This window comes from Ostrinia nubilalis, chromosome 19, assembly GCF_963855985.1.
Source record: "Ostrinia nubilalis chromosome 19, ilOstNubi1.1, whole genome shotgun sequence".
NCBI lineage: Eukaryota > Metazoa > Arthropoda > Insecta > Lepidoptera > Crambidae > Ostrinia > Ostrinia nubilalis.
Window position 1 is genome coordinate 8,648,894 of NC_087106.1, and position 21,016 is coordinate 8,669,909.

The 21,016-nt window shown below is 36.7% G+C and overlaps 1 protein-coding gene across 3 annotated transcripts in view; it reads right to left on the reverse strand.

Moving 5' to 3' along the window:
- Positions 1 to 21,016, reverse strand: part of LOC135081163 (brain tumor protein) — a 666,947-nt gene that overhangs the window by 432,650 nt on the left and 213,281 nt on the right. The window lies entirely within an intron of this gene.

Below are 21,016 nucleotides of genomic sequence, written 5' to 3' on the forward strand. Positions count from 1 at the left end.
AGCCAAATGACGTCCACTGCTGGACAAAGGCCTCCCCCAAGGTTTTCCACAATGAACGGTCCTGCGCTGCCCGCATCCAGGCTCTTCCCGCGACCTTTACCAGATCGTCGGTCCACCTAGTAGGAGGCCTGCCCACGCTACGTCTTCCAGCCCGTGGTCGCCACTCGAGAACTTTCCTGCCCCAACGGCCATCGTCTCTACGAGCTATGTGCCCCGCCCACTGCCACTTGATTTTAGCAATTCTGCGAGCTATGTCGGTTACTTTGGTTGCCAGTGGGTGTCCAAATATTGGGTGTCCAATATCGTCGTAAACCTTGTGTACCTAGACTCTTTGCAATACTGAAGTCAAGCAGGACGTAAAGCGCTTCAATTTGGAGGGCCAAAGATATGTATTGAGCTTTCTAATCACTAAAATGATCAAAAGCGAAATGATGATGAGTACGGAAAAATTAAAGCAGCTATCTTTGATGGACTGCAAATCCGTGCTCTTATAAAAGACTGTATTTGTAAACCATATAACACAAATTGAATGTGAAGCATGGCCAAGGTGTTTTAGTAGTAAAATATTTTTTGGGGAATGTTAGAACACCAGAATGGATATTCTGGTGTTCAAAATTGGTTGCTAAAATCCTTCAAAAATTACACACGCCAATCTGAGTATTAAATTGTATTTTTTACAATAGCCATTTGAACTGATTCCCACATAATGTGGGTGATTATAGTAAGGGACAAGGAGATCGGTTCCTTCCACCAGGACAGCAGGATAGTGGAAAAAAGATACCAAGGTACTGGCTGTTGGACTTTAATAAGTGATTATCCTGAACAAATCCATAACAGAAAACCTTACAAAAAAGTTTTTGTAGGTTTTTTTCTTTATTTGATGAAAAGTATATTTTTATAGGGTAAGAGTCCCTATTCTATCTATCTAATTAAAATATTTTGAATGCATAGAATTAGTATTTTCATGTCGGTTTTCTCAGAGAAATAGCTAATAGTCTTTATTTTCATCTAATTCGACACATCTAATAATTTTCTAGTATTCAGCACCCTATTCTTATACTGACTTGGCTTTAAGCTACTATACCGCACAATAACTGTCCCCAATGTTATTGGGCGTAAATCAATATAAAAATCGAATAATACACTTATTTTTAAATATTAGAGAGCAATATTAGGGAATATGCCATATAAAACAATTCAGTTTAAGGATTAGATGGGCACAAGTACAAGTAATACCCAAAATCACAATAACAGAAGTAGTAAAATAAAGACCTAACTTTGAAATATTTTTTTAACCTTTTTTTTTAAATAATCATAATCAATATTTTCAAAAATGTCCTATGTCAAATTATATAACAGATACCAGTGATGAAGTATGCTTAATTTGAAAGTTGTAGCTGATAAAATAAAGATTTTAGAGCCAATTATGTAAAAAACCGCGATCCGCCGATTGGTTTTTTGGCTTTTCCCAAAAAACGGAATTTTGGAGTTGTGCCCATTCATTATTAAGGGTGCGATATGGTTTATGGTTTTAGATATTTATTTTTCTAAAAGAATACAATTATATTCACTTATAAGAAAAATACAGAATACACTTTATAATAAATAAGCAGCAAGTGCACGCAACAGACAAGCTCGTTTCATTTATGTATTAAATGAAACTAGGTACAGAAAATAATGAAGTTAAAATAAAATAATAACAAACCGCTCAAATGCTATATTTTTTCAAATTCAAGTGTAGTTTTATTCTTAACCTACCCACACTGCAACTACAAAACCAGCAACCTGCTTGGCTTCCATTACGTAACGCTCAACAGTTGCTATCACAGTTGCTATGTGACCGGTTTTTTTTTTTTTTTTTTTTCCTACATTACAAGTAATAAAAACGCGAGAATGTGAATGAATGAATGTGCTCGTACAATGAACCAGATTGTTTTTTTTTTTTTTTTTCACGAGAATTCTAAAAAGTGTTTTGTAATGTAGTGCTTTAATTTCTTTTTAAACGAGAAAAAAGATTGCGTATTTTTTATATCATTTGGCAGCCCGTTAAATAGTTGTGCCCCCTCGTACATTATATTTTTCTTGCCATAATTGGTTCTGGGTGACGGTAATTGAATATCGTAAGGTCTTCTTAAGGAACGCTTTTGTGATTGTGATTTTGTTATAAATGATAGTTGTGTGTGAATAGTTTTTCTTAATATTTTGTGTACAAGTAAACATGTATTAAATTTATACATTTGAGCTATTGACATTAAGCCGGTTTTCCTATAGACTTCTGTTGTTGGTGTTAAGTAGGGAAATTGGAACAGTAGTTTTATAATTTTGTTTTGCGATGTTTGTAGTTTTTTCAAGTTCGTTTTGGGAGCGCTACCGTAAACTTCGATCAAATAATCCAGGTGGGGTTTCACTAAGGAGTTGTATATAGTGTACCGAACAGACATGGGGAAGCAGCGAACGTTGCCACGGAGAATAGACATAAGGGATGTTAATTTAGAACGAGTTTTTTCGATGTGAGGTTTCCAGGTGAGGCGGTTGTCAAGCGTAAGACCCAGATATTTCTCAGATTTTACTTGGTTTAATGGTTCGTTGTTGATGGTTAACGGATCAAAATGGGAGATTTGCTTATTTTTGGGGCTAAATATTATGTAATTGGTCTTGGCTATATTTAGAGTTAATAAGTTACACTGAAACCAACCAAACAAAGCGTCTAAGTCTTTTTGTGCTGCTTGCGCCGTAGAAACAATATCATCTCCAAAGTAAAACAAACAAGTGTCATCGGCATACAGAGAAACATCACCGCATAGACCCAGATCGCCAATACCGTTTACATAAATAAGGAACAATAGTGGCCCCAGAATAGATCCCTGCGGAACACCATATATGATTGATTCTGCTGAACTCTGCATATTATCGATCCTAACAATCTGGTATCTATTTGTGAGATAGGACTGGAGCATTTTATGTACCATTCCCTTAACGCCGATCGATTCCAATTTTTGTAATAGTAATTTGTGACTTATCGTATCGAACGCCTTCTTAAGATCGATGAATATACCAAGGGCAATCTTTTTGTGGTCGATTTCCGTTTTAATTCTAGTTGTAAGATCTATACATGCGGACAGGGTATTGGATTTTGGACGAAAACCGTATTGCTTACTAAAGAGAAAATTAATGGAATTCAGGTATCGTTCCAGTTGTGTGTAAATAACCTTCTCAAACACTTTAGATATAACAGGCAATACAGATATGGGCCTGTAGTTGCCTGCATCAGTTCTATTACCCGACTTAAAAATTGGACTAACCTTGGCTATTTTCAGTGAATCAGGGAAACAACCTCTCACTAGGCACTGGTTAATACATTTCGTTAATTCAACTAAGATACATGGCTTAATACTCTTAACAACTTTACATGTTATGCCGTCTAAACCGCTGCTGGTATTTGGATTTAAATTATCAATTATTTTTCCGATTTCGTCAGATGCAACGGGGTCAAAAATGGAAAACTCACATTGGGAATTCTGCCTATGATACACTGGTATATTATTTAAAGTAGGTATCTGATTAGCCAATGTAGAACCTATGCTAGCAAAAAACGAATTAAAATGGTTACATATATCTGCAACTTCGGTAATCTCACCTGAACAGGTTACAAGTTTAGCAGGGGCAGCGTGGGTTTTAACTTTCCTATTGTTTAGGTTGTTAATAAGTTGCCACATTTTAAGCGGTTTGTTTACACAGTGTTCAAATAGTTTCAGGTAATAGTTAGATTTTGTCTTCTGTATGTATCTTCGCACTCTTCTCTTCTCTGCAAAGTATTCTTCTTTAGCTATTTCATCATTCGGTCTTCTAATGTGATTGTATCCTAGTTTGTCTCTTGTGCTTATTGCTTTTATGACATCTTTATTTATCCAGTCTTTATTAAGAGGGTTGAGTACCTTAGTTTTTGTTATCTTGCATTTGGTAATGGCTTCAAGTAGCATTTTTTCCAGCTTATCATAATCACCATTGCAGTCACCGAGCTTCATCGTGTTCAGTTCTCCGGGTAGTTTATTATAGTTGATACTTTGATATTCAATTTTCAAATTCTTTTCTGGTTGAAGTTGGTGAATCTCTAAGTAAATCTGTTTATGGTCTGATATTACTGATTCCACAATGGCTAAGTGAAAAGTGTTATTCTTTATATTAGAGCAGACATGATCAAGTATTGTTTTCGAGCTTTCAGACTCACGTGTGCAATACTCGGAATCTACTTTGTTTAATATCAAGAATCCAGTCTCTTTTAACATCTGCTTATAGGCTGTAGACGGTCGATTTCTTTTAAGTAGATTGTAGTTAACGTCTCCAAACACCAGTGCTCTTTTTCGTTGTAATAATTGCTCGGAGTACGTTTCGAGAAATTTAGGGTTATTGGTTCTCTCTGGTTTGTATACGGCGCCTATGTCCACAGAAAATTTATCCAGGTGTACCCATAGAAAATGATTGTCGTCTTCACAAAGATCGTGGATGTAATTGTGTTTTAAGTTCTTGTGCACAAATATCGAAACTCCACCTCCCCTCATTCCACTTCGGTAATTATAATAATGTGCATAATTTGGAAGTTGTATACTCTGTCCTTCTGCTTCTGTTTTTATCCAGGTTTCAACCAATACAATCACATGAATTTGATGCTTTGTTGAGCTTATAAGGCATCTCAATTCGTCTAGTTTACCTGGTTTGACAATACTTCTAATATTTGCATACAGGAACTTCAGTGATTTCGCAGTTTGGTTTATACTAACGTGGTCCTTTGTGAGTTCATAAGTTATAGTATCATTATTATTTGAGCGCTGGGTTTGGGTATCTGAATTGCTTAGTTTTTTGCAACTGTTTTTATTATTCTTGGAGTGCCTTTGACGTATTTGATAATTAGGTCTTTTTCACCTAATTCTGTTCGCTGTTTAAGCTCATTTCTTAAAGTTTCCATCGCCTTTTTCTGAATAGGTGTTTCGTCAGAGTATATTTTGATTTTAGAAGATTCTTTTTGTACAGTGTTTTTATTTCGTAGGATTTTCTTTGGTGTTTCTGGCGTTGCAAAAAATGCTTTGATGGGACGAGTTCTATTGATATCAAACTTGCCCAGTCTCATCACTTTTACAGGTGCCTCACATTCTGGAACAATCATATTGATAGCTTTATTTACTTGATCCATATCGTAGTTGCGTCTTTCTTCAGCGTTTTTTAGAAGACAATTCATCAATTCCACTTATAATCAGATTTTTAGCCCTTTCTGAACGCTCGTGAACTTCGGATATTAGATTATCATATTCACTTTGCAAACTCTTGCTCGGAGAAGTTGATTTCAATTTATCAATGTTGGTTTCTATTGTTTTGATTCGGTTGTCAGTATCCTTGTTGAACTTTGTGACTTTTAGTAGTTCTTTTTTCATTTCATTTTGCTCTTCAGCTAGGCGATCAGTTGTATATTTCATCTGGCTAACTTGATCTTTTATCTGCGATATATCTTGCGATATTGTGTTCAGTTTTTCGTTTTGTTTTTCTGTCATCGTAGTCAAAATTGCCATATACAGAATTTAAAATTCCGAGTTCAAGTAAAACCTACGCATAACATACCAGACGTAACATCACCCTTATGTCCCTCCAAATAAGAGTCAACTTACCTGAACAATAACGCTTGATCACAAAATATAACAGAAGACAAACTCCATACTAAACGCGCTCGAGCCACGCACACATAAACACCGCTTTAGCAAGACTGTCTTGGACGAATGCGAGCGCGACGTGGCGCGACAGACGTTCGCCACACGTTCGCTGTGGTTCGCTTGAGTCACGCGCCGGTCAACCGCCTGTGATATTATTTTGTTTTGCGAAATTGACGAAAATGAGTGAACAGAAAAAGTCGTATTATAATTGTTCGGTATTTGGTTGCTTAAACTCATCATTAAATACCGAATTTTCTTTTTTTAAATTACCAGTTGATTCGGGGAGGTAAGTAAGTTATTTATTTGAATTTCAATTGAAATTGAAAGCCAACTCAATTATTAGGAATATCGAATTGTTTTAGAGAGGTTTTAGGAATTATTGGATAACTAGCTTTTGCCCGCGGCTTCACCCGCGTGAAATTTAGTTTGTCACAGATCGTCATAAATTATAGCCTATATATGTTATTCAGGGTTATAAACAATAATACTGTAAAGTTACATCAAAATCCGTTCAGTAGTTTTTGCGTGAAAGAGCAACAAACATCCAGACATCCAAACTTTCGCATTTATATATTAGTTGGATAATAGTGTCAACCACTCAACTAAATACTACTACCTTCTCGTGTATTTGTTTGCAAACTATTACTATAATAACGTACTTAATATAAATAAGTATACGTGGATATCTGTTATTGTCTTTCTTGCATAGTATTATTAAGAGTAACATTTTTCTATCATAACGAAATAAACGCAACACATGACAAGACAACCCTAGCGCGACGGCCGAGCGTGCGAGCGAGAGAGGTATGCAAAGCGAGGTACATACATGAGTTTACCTTCTGTTATATTTTGTGGCTTGATACTCTTCATCAATGTAATACGACACTCACACGACTAACGAAATTGTATGAATGAAATAAATTTCGCGGAAATATCACGTGAAACGTTAATCTGATTTCAACATTAATGTCATTAATGATTCTGATTGCATCTCTTCATTAATTAACTAGCCGGATGTCCTGCCGACTTTGCAAAATATTAATTGTGATATTAATAAGCCAACCTGGAAATATAATTTAAAAGTAGGGCACCTTACTGTTTAAAGTACCTACAGTTATTTGAATAAATAAGATTAGATGCCTGAAACGTACTCCGGACGTTTTGGAAATTTGTAGTTTTATCGATTTCGAAATGTTGCCAAAACGACACCAAGGACTAAAGCTGTATTGTCAAAAAATATCAGATCTCTTCGCTCCGAGCTATCCAAGCCAAGTTATAATATCTATAGAAGTCCCAAGTTAGGATCCCTAACCCTATCAGCCTTAACTTCATAAACTCTACACTGTCAATGGTCGTTTCGTTACTATGAGATTTTTTTTATACTAGCGGCCGATCGCACCTTGGTACGCGTGGATCCCGTTTTATCCCCTTAGGGGTGAAGTTTCGTAAAATCCATTCTTAGTGAGCACCTAAGTTCTAAAAGGAACCCACATGCAAAATTTGAGACTGTGCACTCTCCTAGCACTTGTAGTTTTTGAGATTTTGTGATGAGTGATTGAGTGAGGCACCTTTCGCTTTTATAGATTCGAGTCTATGATTTAGTTTTCTCTCTAGGAATGAGTTTAGATACAGATGTAATGATTGATAGTAAATCTCTAAGGATTATAAAACAAAACGCATTTCACCTCTTCATCCATATCAACCCAAATAATCATTCCGATGACTTAACGCATTTACTCTCTCTATATGCGTAACACATTATGTACACAGTACACAGTGGCACAATTCCCCACGCTGTTTTACATACAAAACACACCTTTCATCTTACAAGAAGTCGGCTTCTTATCAACGAGCAAATTCCTTATATCCTTTGTACTGAAGATTGAATAGGCGCGCCTAGGCGGCATTTACACGAAAATAGGGGGGTGCTCCGACCCTTTCGTGCGCGTTTGTTTTATTTATGTTCTCTGTCTAGTCAATTTACTTTTGAATGATTCAAACGTGTACTGTTTCAATATTAATAGGGTTTGAGAACGGATCGGATTGGGATGTGTTCTCTTTGTATATTTAATTAAGGTCCACTTCTTATTGTAGGTGAATTTTGTCTTTTGTCTGTGACTCAACTGACGTTATCTTTAGAACTACATAGATGTAGGTATAATAGTGTCTTAAAGACTTATAAAATTGAACATTTCTATGTGTCAGTTGTTTAAAAGTTAGACTGGTGTCTGGTCCTGGGATCGATTCCCAGGTGAGCCACGTAAAGTGATTTTCAGTATTTATACGATTCATGTTCATATTAATGTACTTGGATTGGCTGATAAGGTAAATATATAATGATAGGTTATTTTAGTATCTACTGTAGTCGTCCTATTGAATAAAGAAAAAACACACATTTTATCGGGTATTTTTAGAATTAGGCCATTTGAAACATGTGCATTTCATTGTACAAGTGCTGATCAGATATTAGTGGAAGAAATACAGTTGACTTAAGACTCTTTTTACAAAATAGCTCTTATGACCACTACATAGCAAACCACATTGTTTGATGCCTTCATTCGTGCCTAGAATTACTATGGTCAGTAATCTGACATCTGATATGTGGTTACGTAGCCTATTCCAACAATTGCCTACCATATTTGGGATTAGTCTGACCAACGCCCGTATTCACAAACGATGCTTGCTTAAGTGAACCAGCAAATCAAACGCACAGCGTTGAATAGAGCTCTGTGATTGGTTGGTGTCACCCTGTGCGTCCACGCGCACTGTGAGACCTCATAGTAATGTTTGTGAATACGGGCGTAAAACACCTCGTGGCCTTCCCATTTTGTCGTGGGTGTAATGAACTCAGATTCTAGTCCTAACTTTTTACATTTAACTATGACCTTGCTTATGGAGTAATTGAAAAAGTATTAAGATTAGACAGCTAAATCAAATATGGTGGGAATGGCTTCGCTTTTGTTATAAATAATTATTGAAAAAAAGACTCACTGAATATCAGACTAGCTTTTATTGGCAGTAGGTACATCCAGGTTACACAGGAGTTTCAGCGGTGGGAACGAGAGGTGGGAATAGTCCCGTAATGACAAATTTTGCGTTGCTTTTTCTCAGCACATACAGACATAATAAACTTGAGAGAGAGATTTTATTTAACCTTCGCATAATTAGTGCAAATAGTATGTTTGTTTTAATTTACTCGTAAGAAACTCAATGAATATTAAGGAGATTTGAGTCGTAAACTAATTAAAGCGATAAGTACAGACTCCCAGACTTCTAAATCAATAGAACTAAAATCACATAAAAAATATCGAGCACGTATAAAAAATTTGCTTCAGACTTTGACGCCTACAAATAGATTTTTCTTTTTTATCGCTTTCTCTAAACTGCGTGTAATTTTATTTGCTCGGTTCAATGGTTTCGTACAAGCTATAAATCCCCAAATTTTTATTCTAGTCTAGAATTTTCGACGAAATTCTTAATATTAGTATTTGCAGTGGTTATTCTTACAAGTTCATCGGCCCGAGCGATTCAAGGTCGCTCGCGGCACGCTGTTACACCGCACTGTAATTTTAGGTTATTATCATAGCGAACTTAATGAGGATTCGTGGTTGTACCTACTTTTAAAGTTAACTATAAAATACATTTTGTATTGTTTTAAAATGTTTAAACAAATGTAAAAATGTAAAAAAACAATCATTGTTAAATTATTGACAACGATCATCAATTATGGTGAAAAAAACTACCACTAACTACCATTAACATTCTGTGTAACCATCACCTAAATTCACCTGTGTCATTGAAGTTTCAAACCTTTTAATGCCTCTATTATAAATGTATTGAGCTGAATTATATCACCTTAACTTTAACCGTAACTATAACTATAATCGCTGTTTTGGTATGGAGTTTGACAAACTTTTGACGTTTGTTTTAGTTAAAGTAAGATGGTGGCCAGGGTAATTCTCGCAGTGATTCAGGAAAATAACTACAATCATGTTTATTTGATCAATAAATACTTATCTATTAGACATTTCATAATATTATTAGCTTTGCATAATTTAAGATTAGATAGATCATGTAAAGGAATTGCAATTTAATTCCTCTATGTTACGTTCGGTTATTACAGTTCGGTATTCGGTTCGGTTAAAATAATGTACAACGTTACAGTTCGGTGTGAATATCACCCATATCAAAGGTAACGGCCAAATTCGTACGTAACGAATTTATGGCTATATTTCTCTTGCGCACCTTTTTGTTCAAGTTTTTGTACAAAATAGTAGATTGCACGAGATATTTGGCCCAAGGTCGTGGGCTGGCGAATAACAAGATGTTTATTTGCTACTTTCTGGTACAGTCAGCGTCAAATAAAAAGTCTTAAGGCTTTCACAGACCAAACGCGGGGCAGTAGCAGCGCAGTTTGAATGCGGGCACGCGCAAGTTGTAATACAAGAACTCTTTGAAGTATGTCACACCAAATTTGAACGCGGGCCGCCGGGCGGCGCGCCGCACTGCAACTGCCGAACGACAAACGAGGCGGCGCGGGTGCGGGACAGAAGCGGCGCGAACGCGGGCCCGCGCTGTTGTATTACTATGGCGGCCATATTAGCATAGCACACCGGACGCAGGGCGGTAGCAGCGCGTTGAAAGCGGTTTTCGAATATTTAAATTTTTGACAACCGCCCGCGTTGCAACTGCTTTGAAACTGCGCTGCTTTCAGTGTGCCTCAGCCGCGCTGCAACTGACCCGCACTGCTTCTGACCCGCGTTGGTCTGTGGAAGCCTTAAAAGCCACCTTTTATTAACGGGAACACGTGGTAAGTAACTTGCTTCTGAATGTATTGTAACTTCCTACTCTTTATTTATATTATTAAACCGGCAGACAGTGGTGACGGAGTTTGTTGCGGCGCTTCTTCTCAGGACTTGCCAAATGTTTGTCTCGAAGCGCTGGTAGGGCAAAAAAAGAAATAGGCTCCAAGAACATTTCACGATTTAAAAGCACTAATTTAATTAGTCTACACAAATAAAGATAATTTTGATTTTGAAATAATTCATGACACCCAAAGTAGCCAACAAGTTCGGAACACGTCTTTGTTGCAATCGGAATAAGTTGTGTCAACTTTTTGGTTACTTTGGGTGTCACGAACTATTTGACGCTGACTGTACAATAGAGCTTAGTACAGTTTGCTCGCTGACTAGTAATGAGTGGTTTTGTACGTTAATTTATCGGTCCGTTATTTAATAAAAAAAAAGTGTTCTAAAAATTACTTCCAGGTGTTTAGAGTGTTTACTTTGCACTATATGTCAATTAAATTAGCTTTATATTCCAACGGACGGAGCTTTATACGTGAAAGACGCGTTTATCGATTGTATACCTACATCAAAATACTAACGACACACATCAAGTTAAGCTCTGTAGCATCAATAAATCATCAATGATTATAAGTTTACTTTGATGTGCTGTTAACTGTGATAATGCTAAGATGTTACTCGTATATTAGGTACTTATTGTGTTTTTCGTACTTATAGGGCTGAATGGAATCTACTGAAAGACGCTGAAAGCAGTGGAATTTCCACTTTCATGATTTCTTTTATTTGCCAGACGTCTAACAAATTGGGTATACTCATAAGCTAGAGTTACAAGTAGTCTAGTAGTATAATAATATTTGATGTAAGGGAATTTTTATGACGTACATAAAACAGGCGAGTAGTATACCTACTATGCTTTTACGATCTGATTAAGGAAATGTAGGTAGCGTTGGAAATCTGCTGCCGTGTAATTTTTATATGCCATTAAAGTTTGAAGGTTTTTTGGAGATTTTCAACAAATCGTGGTTTATTTTTTTCATGTTGAACAAGGCAGGTATTTGAATGTAATCAGTTTAAGATAGTACGGTATTTATTTATTTATTCTTTAATGCTTAATAAATTGGAACATAAGGGGAACTTAATGCCATAACGCATTCTCAACCAGTTTACATTCGGGCTAAGCAGAAATAATCTGCCCTAAGAGTAAAATAATAATAATAAATAAAATGTAATTTATTTCTCACCACAAATAAGTAGATACAAGGTAACTTGCTTACAATTAGGTATAGCTAAAGTGCATATTTACTCGCACCTTGGAGTCCAGGATTATAAGTGATCGGGAAACTCAGGTAATTTTGTGAATATTTAGACATAAAATTCCACAGTAGTGTTGGCAGTCTGAAAAAATGACTATTAATTTATTAGCTCTACCTTGAGATGAAATTAGTGCCGGCCTTAAAGTCATAGTCTTTGTTGCTAAGTGCCTACCTCCTGCCTACTTAAAAATATACTAGTACCCGCCACAAGGCTGGGTTGCACCATCTTAACTTTAACAAACGTCAAAAGTCTATCAAACTCCATACAAAAACACGGGTTATAGTTATAGTCTCGGTTTAAATGAGGTGGTGCAACTCAGCCTTAGTGTTTACCTCTCCCTTGCAATGTTCCAACTAGCACGAGTTCGGCAGTGAAGAGAACTTGACTTAAAGTCTCGCCGTCTCAAGAACCGGAGTCTAAGAACACTTGAGGCACTCTGGTGATATGGCGATACTGTTTTAGTTCATTTGTAGCTGATATTTGAGCTGCACTTTACTCTCAAAACATTTATTAATTTATTCTTTAATTCTCTAACATAACCCATTCATAATATTGACCGTCACATTACATTTTGAATAGTTAGCAATCGAAGTGTAATTTCATTAAACAGTTTAAAATAGTACAGCGGTCATTGTCGGTTCTTAGGCTGGGTTGCACCATCTTACTTTAACTTTGACAAACGTCAAAAATCTGTCAAACTCCATACAAAAAGCATCGGTTAACGTTATAGTTACGGTTAAGTGGTGCAACTCGGCCTTAGGGTGTTTTTGTTAACATGCGGATTAGCAGTACCTACGAGTATAAGTCAAATCCACATTGGTATCATAATCCTATTTACATTAAGTCGACTGGCATTATTATCTTCAGGTTGGTCATGAAGTCTACGCTCTCTAATTTAAAAGATAGAAATGGGTGATTTGGCTGATTCTCCCCATGGTGGCCAAACGAGTTGGAAATGCCTGCAGGCCTAAGATGCGCGCCGCGATAAGCGATTTTCAAGCCATTTTATCGATTTTGCCCATACATTTTGGCGTCGATATCACGGCGCGCATCTTAAGCCTACCTACTGATGTTCCAATATTGTCCTTTAGTTGCCTTTTACAACATCTAGGCGAAGAGTAGGAGAGGTCCTATATTTCTACTCTAGAACCATTCTGCTGAACAAACCAGATCGCATTCAATTAATTTTTAATCAAGTTTCACCAATGGTCATGATTTATGGTATCATCTTGTACGTGGGTATGCCCTTAATTACTATCAATATACAATGAATATTCAGGCTATGTAAATGCTCGCATTGAATTGATGTCTCTATTGTGTGTATCCAATGCAAACTTGTCCATATAACAAATATCATTGAATCGCTGAATAGTCTTTGCATAGAGCATATCAAGTTCCCGGGAAAGGACATTAGGATAGTTTTTATCCCGGTTTTTGAAACAGGGACGCGCGCGATGAAGTTTTTCTGTGACAGACAAAATTCCACGTGGGCGAAGCGGCGGGCGGAAAGCTAGTTTTGAAATAAAAAGGGAGATAAACTAAACAGCTATACTAATTAGAGAAATAAGCTTAAAATGATTCCTATCCTTGTAGCGCTCACCAAGTTGGAGCCATTGTAGAGTAGGATCAAGTCAGTCGCCAATGATGCCAACTGTTAGGGATAAAAACGATAACCCTCAAGCATAGATTGAGATAAGCAGGAAGGTAGCAGGAAGGCGCTGGACGCAGGCCGCTACCAACCGGGCAACATGGAAAGATGATGATGATGATGATGATGATGATGATAGATTGAGATGAGATGTAGTCTGCGGTCAGGTCAAAGTAATCATACATTATGCGGGCTGTATACACTTTGAGCTGTCCGCAGACCGCATTCAGTGTGACAAATTCTTTAAACGGGACTATTCCCACCTCTCGTTCCCACCGCTGCAACTCCTGTGTAGCCAGGATTTACAGCTTGACTGCCAATAAAAGCCCAACCAGTGAAGGTCAAGTTTCACAAATCCAATCACTGTACAGAATTTAAGACTGGGATGAATGGAGATTTGAACAAACAGCAGGCTAAACATAATGGTAATAAGTATAAGGTCGATTTTACTGCGAAAATGTACGAAACCCGAATGTTTTTGGAACAATTTATGCTATCACAAAAAACCTGTTTACAAACGACAGATAGTACGTAAACCTGAATGTAAATGCGTCTGAATGGGTTGAACCAGTGCCAACTACTACAGACTGTCAACGTATAAAACATATCTACGGTAGTTTATTTTTGGGGACAGTCGGGGATACGCGGAAGCATACGAGAACATGAGTCGTCTCAGTCTCTAAACTTTGGTAACTATCTTTGTATTAACTTTGTCTTAAAAGTGCAAGGATCGTCAGTATCAGGAATATTTACCAATTTAGTTTTTGTAATCCTAACTGTGTAAAGTTATTTTGCTTTGAAGAAGACATTATCAAAACGTTTGCTGAGCACACCATTCTCAACGGGCTGTCACTAAAATACACGAGCCGACTGGATACCATGTATTAGGACGCCTCCCTGCTCAATGAATCCAGGACTCTACGAACTAACTGTTATATAAAAGAACCGGGTGATTATGCTATTTGGCGCTACTCACCAGGTTTCCGGCGACTGGGACTACAATTAACTAGGACCGCGGTCCCAAGTTTCCCTTAATCTTACGTTCAGCAGTGAACTGCAGCTGACTGTGATCATGACGACCTACGAGTAGCTACGTCTCTTCGATAGTTAAATTAACTTTGCCGACCTTAAAATTTTTACTTAGCACAAGTAACGTTTTTATTGTTCAAAGTTCTAAAGATACAGAAATAAGTATTAGATAAAATATAGTTCTAACTATCTATACTAGTCTATATCTATACTAATATTATAAATGCGAAAGTAACTCTGTCTGTCTGTCTTGCTTGTTTTTTTGTGACAGACAAAATTCAACGCGGGCGAAGCCGCGGGTGGAAAGCTAGTATTCTCTATAAGGGTTAACAGCATTTCAGAATCAGTGTTGCTATGAAGTTAATTGGATAACGTCCTTATCTAATCTACCAACCACTTATCACCATTTCCATAAGCATATTATCGCGGAAAAAATACCGGCACATTTGCACATAAATGCTCGATTTAACCCTGAATACGGGTTCAGTAGAACAATGGCGTATAACGATTATGCGCACGCGCATGTGGGCGTCGGACGTTATGGACTGGTTGTTTGACTTTGACTTGATTGAGTATTAAATTGGAAAAAGTTTACTTATATGGTTTGAGGGTTTGACTTGATATTTAAAACGACAGACTTTTTCGTTGGCTCTATAATACTTACTTTAATGACAAGCTTAATATTCACCAATAGCTTCGAATCCAAGTATTTTGGATTTTAATAGTGTACTCGTTGACAGCCAAATAAATAAAATCCTAGAGACTTTGCTAGTGGAAATAGTAATTTTAATAGTAGAGTTCGAGGTGAAGCGTACGACTGAACTCGACGCGAAGCGCGATGACTTGAAGGCCCGTCCATCTGCCGCCATTCCCTATAACTATGTTGGCGGCGTGCTCAGATGCCCTCAATGCGCGAGGGATTTTACTGCGAAAATAGGCTACGTAAGCCATCTTCGGGCACACCAGCACCGCCAAGACAGCTAGGAGTCGGAGTGGTCGCCATGGCCATAATCGGTCGGATGGATCAATAGTAGTTTTTGTTACTAAATGAAGCTCTACATATTTTGGCGCTTGATTTATGAGTGCGAGTAGTTGTGATATTATGTGTTAATTACAAATGTCAACAGATTTATAAAATTAACATGAAGAGAGGTAAAAAGTATGAGTGATGATGGGAGAGGTAAAAATACTGAGTCTTCCAGCGACTTGGCCCATGGACCAAGATAAAAGACTCAGATACTTTCAAGTTTCATTATTAATAGTTAATAAAAAACTTGTAATTAAATGCACAACCTCTGCCTGTCTGATAATATTTTTTCACTAAGCATTTCCTTTTCAATGCTCTATCAATCTACATTCAAATAATATCCGATGACCTGATTCCACATTCGCATTGGTATCTATTTCGCACTATAAAGGATGATGTATCACAAATGATTCACCATGAGCAACGGATACAAAAGGACCGATGATTGTGTATCATTATTGCAAACATTATGACCTATTAACCATACAAAGGTTATTGTTTGACTGTTGTATAATAACAATAATTGGTGACTACTGATTGATTCATAGATCATAACAGTGACATTGTTTTTGTGAGTATTGTAATCAAAAAGATCTTAGGCTGAGTTGCACCACCTAACTTTGACCGTAACTAAAACGATAACCGGTGTTTTTTGTATGGAGTTTGACAGATTTTTGACGTTTGTCAAAGTTAAAGTAACATGGTGCAACCCAGCATTAATCTTGTTGTTACTACTGATGTCACACACCTGGTATCAGACTTCATGGCAATAGGACTCGGACAGTGTGTCCGAATCTCGAAAAGATAATACGGGAAAAAAACTAAAAAAATATGAAAGAGCTTGAAGGCTTATTCCTACGGAGATATCCCGATTTTTTAAGAACTGTTTAGTGTTATACTTGTTTTAATATCAACGTTCACACACAAATATTCCGTTTGCAATGTCTCGCAAAAATCCGATCCGAACTCTAGACTATAGAGACCAATGACATCATAGTAATAGTAAGCAATCCATTTGAAAAAAGTTGACACTTTTATCTTCAAAACGCTACTAGAAAAAGGCGCAAAATTAAATTGCTCCGAATCGTTATTCGATTTATCGTTAATCTTTTTTTTATTACGTTCTAGATTTTACCCAATCTATTCCAAAAGGTGTAATGGAATGGAAAGGCCTGAATATTTTATTACTAAAAGATTGATGGTAAAAAGGCTAAGACAGTGATAGTGATTTACAGTCAAAGTTTTTGCCAAGTTGTCCTAACCTTGTCCCTTGTTACATTGTCCCATACACCTTGTAAAAAAGGTTTTTCGTTTACTAAATAAGGTAATTTTCAACCCTTGACTTGTAAACTGAAATTAGATGGCTTATAAGTAGTAGACGGTCCCTAAAAAGGATCAATTAAGGTGGTGGAGATCCACAGGAAAACCAAAGTGACCGACATAGCCCGCAAACTTGCTAAAATCAAGTGGCAGTGGCCGGGGCACATAGCTCGTAGAGACGATGGCCGTTGGGGCAGAAAAGTTCTCGAGTGGCGACCACGCGCCGGAAGACATACTATGGGCAAGACCCCCACTGGGTGGACTGACGATCTGGTGAAGGACGCGGGAAGCAGCGCAGGACCGGTCGTTATGGAAATCCTTGGGAGAGCCTTTGTCCAGCAGTGGACGTCATTTGGCAGAAATGAACGAACTAAGGTGGCCAAAACAAAACGAAAATTATTAAATAAAGTAAGTACCTGATCTGATGTTACTTTTTCTTTATGATTAATTTTGCTACCAAAATAAGACCACCCTGTATCCTGCGGGCACTTAACTGTAAACACAATGGCCTAAGTATAGGTATACAGGGGATTGCTAAAAGAAACAATTCGCGGGTCGATTCATAGAGCCATTAAACGAATGTATGTAATATCCGAGCTCATTGTCGTAATGACTTGGGTAACACTATTGTGGGTGTGGTGACAGAGACAGCGGATTTCTGTTAGAATAAATCAACAGTCAAAACTTTTGGGATGTTACAAATATAAGTCTCTATAATTTGAGCCTTAAGAGCCAGTTTGAGACTAATCTTATAGACTAAGCCTCCCCGCAGACCACCGACTTTTAGTTGGCCGATAGTTGGGCCCGATTCTAATTTGTACGAAGAATCCGCCGATACCAAATCGGTGTAATGTGCGCACTTTCATACATGTCCATATTGATTAACAGCCTGGCCCAACTATAGGCTGATAAAAAATGGTAAACAAATTGAAAATTGCCTGTTTTTAACCACGAAGATATCGTGGTTAAAAACGCACTAAAAATACAAAAATCCGCTGCCACTGCAACAGTAAAAAATTGTTAGCTTCATTTTAAAATTTCGAATGTTTCAAAAAAATCCTTATTGTACTTATCAGTTTTTGGTTTACCGACGTTCCATTTTTAAATCCGCTGTCATAGGGCCGCGCCCGCACTTTCCGCGAATCCCTAGTCACGGCGCTCGATCACATCTCACCTAACGCTGTCGGCGGTAACCCTGAATTTTTCCTGCTTCTTCTTCACGTTTGGTCCAAGTGATAACCCCAATTACTATACAGGTAAAAAGCACTGGTGGTTGCCAACACATTATGAACCTCACTACATTGTTTTAAGGTACAAAACGGTAAAAGTTTCACCAGGTTTAATAATATATTTAATGTACCTACAAATTAAATAAATCCAACTACATATATTGTAATAATAAGTACCTAATAATATCGTACCAATTATACTTCCTAATCGTAGATGTACAAATAAACAATACTAACTGGTGTTATAACTGTTAACCACAAGGCCAGGCGGATAATACCGTTCATAATTTTATCAAATCGAATGAATCATAAAATTGCTGTTACATAAACGTTTTTCCCAGTTTTAGTACAGTCATTTAGTACCTATTTAGTACTATTATTCCGTGCCTTTAGTGTCATTAAAATCGCTTATTTCCCCTAAAACAGACCACAACCCCAGGATTTGCTGCGTAAATTATTTCTTTATACGAAGACGTAACATATCTGTTGCAATTCCGCGATAAGGCGGCTGCCGGCGCAAGATACTGGGGTCTGAAAGGCCCCTGACTGATGGAAGGGAATGTATATTAGCCCTGTTATTAACAAAGGTTGGCGAGAAACATTTTATCCTGGCTCTTATATGAACGTGGCTAGCTGACCTATTATATAACACATGCAGGTACACACAACTGTATTCTGATGATTTTCAACTAAATAATAAATTTTTCTTTCTTTCTTTCTCATTATTTTATTTGATTAGAATAATTAAAACAAATGCTATGTGTACCTAAAATACACTTAGGCTGAGTTGAACCACCTAACTTTCACGGTAACTTTAACGATAACCAATGTTTAAAATAAGATGGTGCAACCCAGCCTTAGGTATTGCTGTAACAAACATACTGTCCTAGAAAGTGCCATTCAATTTTGCTATCAGTACTTAAATTAGGATAAAACGGTGCTAATATAAGTACCAGCCACCTTCCACTCATTCTATAATACTGATCAATAAACTATTTGTTCAAAATACGTATTAATTTTTGCTTTGTCCAAACAGAAATTGAGTGCCTCTCTGCTAAATTAAGCTGCTTTTACTGATTCGATACAAAAAGGCGCGCGAGCGCCTACGCGAGTTTAGCGGAGGCCCCAATGAAAACCTTCAGACTGGCTGACTGAATAAAAATAAAATAAAAGCTTATTTAGTTACTATAAAAATGTCAAAAGAACCTAAGATAAACAAAAAATAAAACTTGCTATTCACAACAGATTTATTTAAGTCGGCGTAAATTAAAAACGAGAGTCGAATTTAGAGAGCCTCTATTGAATTGAAAATAATGAAAATTTTAGAAGTAAAACGGTAACTTCATAAAATAATATCGTAGCATTTGTTTTGTCAAACTTATCAAGTAGATTCTTAAAATAATTGCTACAAGTCCTTCATAAAAGCTTAGAATATACAGGGTGACTTTGAAAACAGTAACCAAAATTGTTTAATAAGCTCTATAGAACAATTGAACAATACAACTTTATCTTAATTATTTTTAATGGTTGTAAGTATTTTAATAATTGAAAATCTAATTCGTAGGTGCCCATATTAAGTTTTAAAGGTTATGGCTTATTTTTGCTCACCATTATGCTTTGCAATTAACTGTGTGTACGTATTTTTCTATGACGAAGCAAATTATCCACGTGAGCCAATTTTGAAACCGCGCGCAGCGGATATAAATAATTAATTATGAAAAAAAAAATGTTTACTTTACGTACTGATTCTGAGTCGCTCCTCAAAATTTGGACACCGATTAAAAAATCACCCTGTATAAAAGTCCCGTTTCTATAAAGCTTACTTTGTCACAGACAACTAAAAACTAGTTTAGTCATGACGGAACGAAGCTTTGTTAAAACTGAAATAAAGTGTGGAATATTACAAAACTGAACGCGAAACACCAGTCTATTCAGAACAACTGAAGAATCCCCTTTGTGAAAAATTTCAGTCAAGTTGGCAATGGACTGAAATTCTTGGGGATAGTGATGTGACATTTGTTATCTTTACGATATAAGTTTCAGATGAAAAGGTTACATGACAAGGGTTAAAATAATTTAATTTTGTAAATTGACAGAAATTTATTAATTGCCACTATTGCCAGTCATAAAATTCGTTTAAAAATGTAAATAATATCTTTTTTTATAAAAAAAATCTCTATCATCTACCTTAACGCCTACGCTTTCTCGTTCTCCTTACTATCTACATTTTCGCACATAAAACTAAGTAATAATTCCTCGATCCTGACAAAAAACGCATTTTAATTGTAACTCTAGTAACTAGTAGGTAATTGTATTGGTCAATTAATATACGATACCCATCTTTATTTTGTGGCGCTTCTCGCCCCCTAATGAGATCACATAATATTTATAGTCACAAAAAACAGCAAAACTCACCTTTTTTCCTGATCATCGATATCGATACCAGCACAGCACTGGCCCTGAATCTTATTCATTCCACTCGCAGCAGTTTGGAGTTGGTGATTGATGTAAGGATTTAGCCAGACCAAGGACTATGAATTCACGTACCTGCAACAAAGGACATGTCTGGTTGGGTTTTGGAAGAACTATGTCATGCCGGGAGTTTAGACTGAATAAATTGGCTTTTATGGAACTTAGGAGACCATGAGCATTGTTGTACTGTTTTATTAAAGGGAGACTTAGAACTATCAAACAAGTTTTACTTACTGAGCTTAGGGAGAGTGAGAGAGAGATGTAAAACTATTACAGATTGTTATAGGCGTTTATACAAATGTCTTCAAATAAATTTATTCGAGTTAAGTAGTGAGTGAGTAAGCAGTTAAATACTGGTAATATCTATTATACTCCTGTAGCTTATTCAGATTTACTGAATAACTTGATTTAAGAAAAATTTTGTTGGTATCAATATCAAATAGGTAGATATGTTATTTCAGAGCATTTTAGAA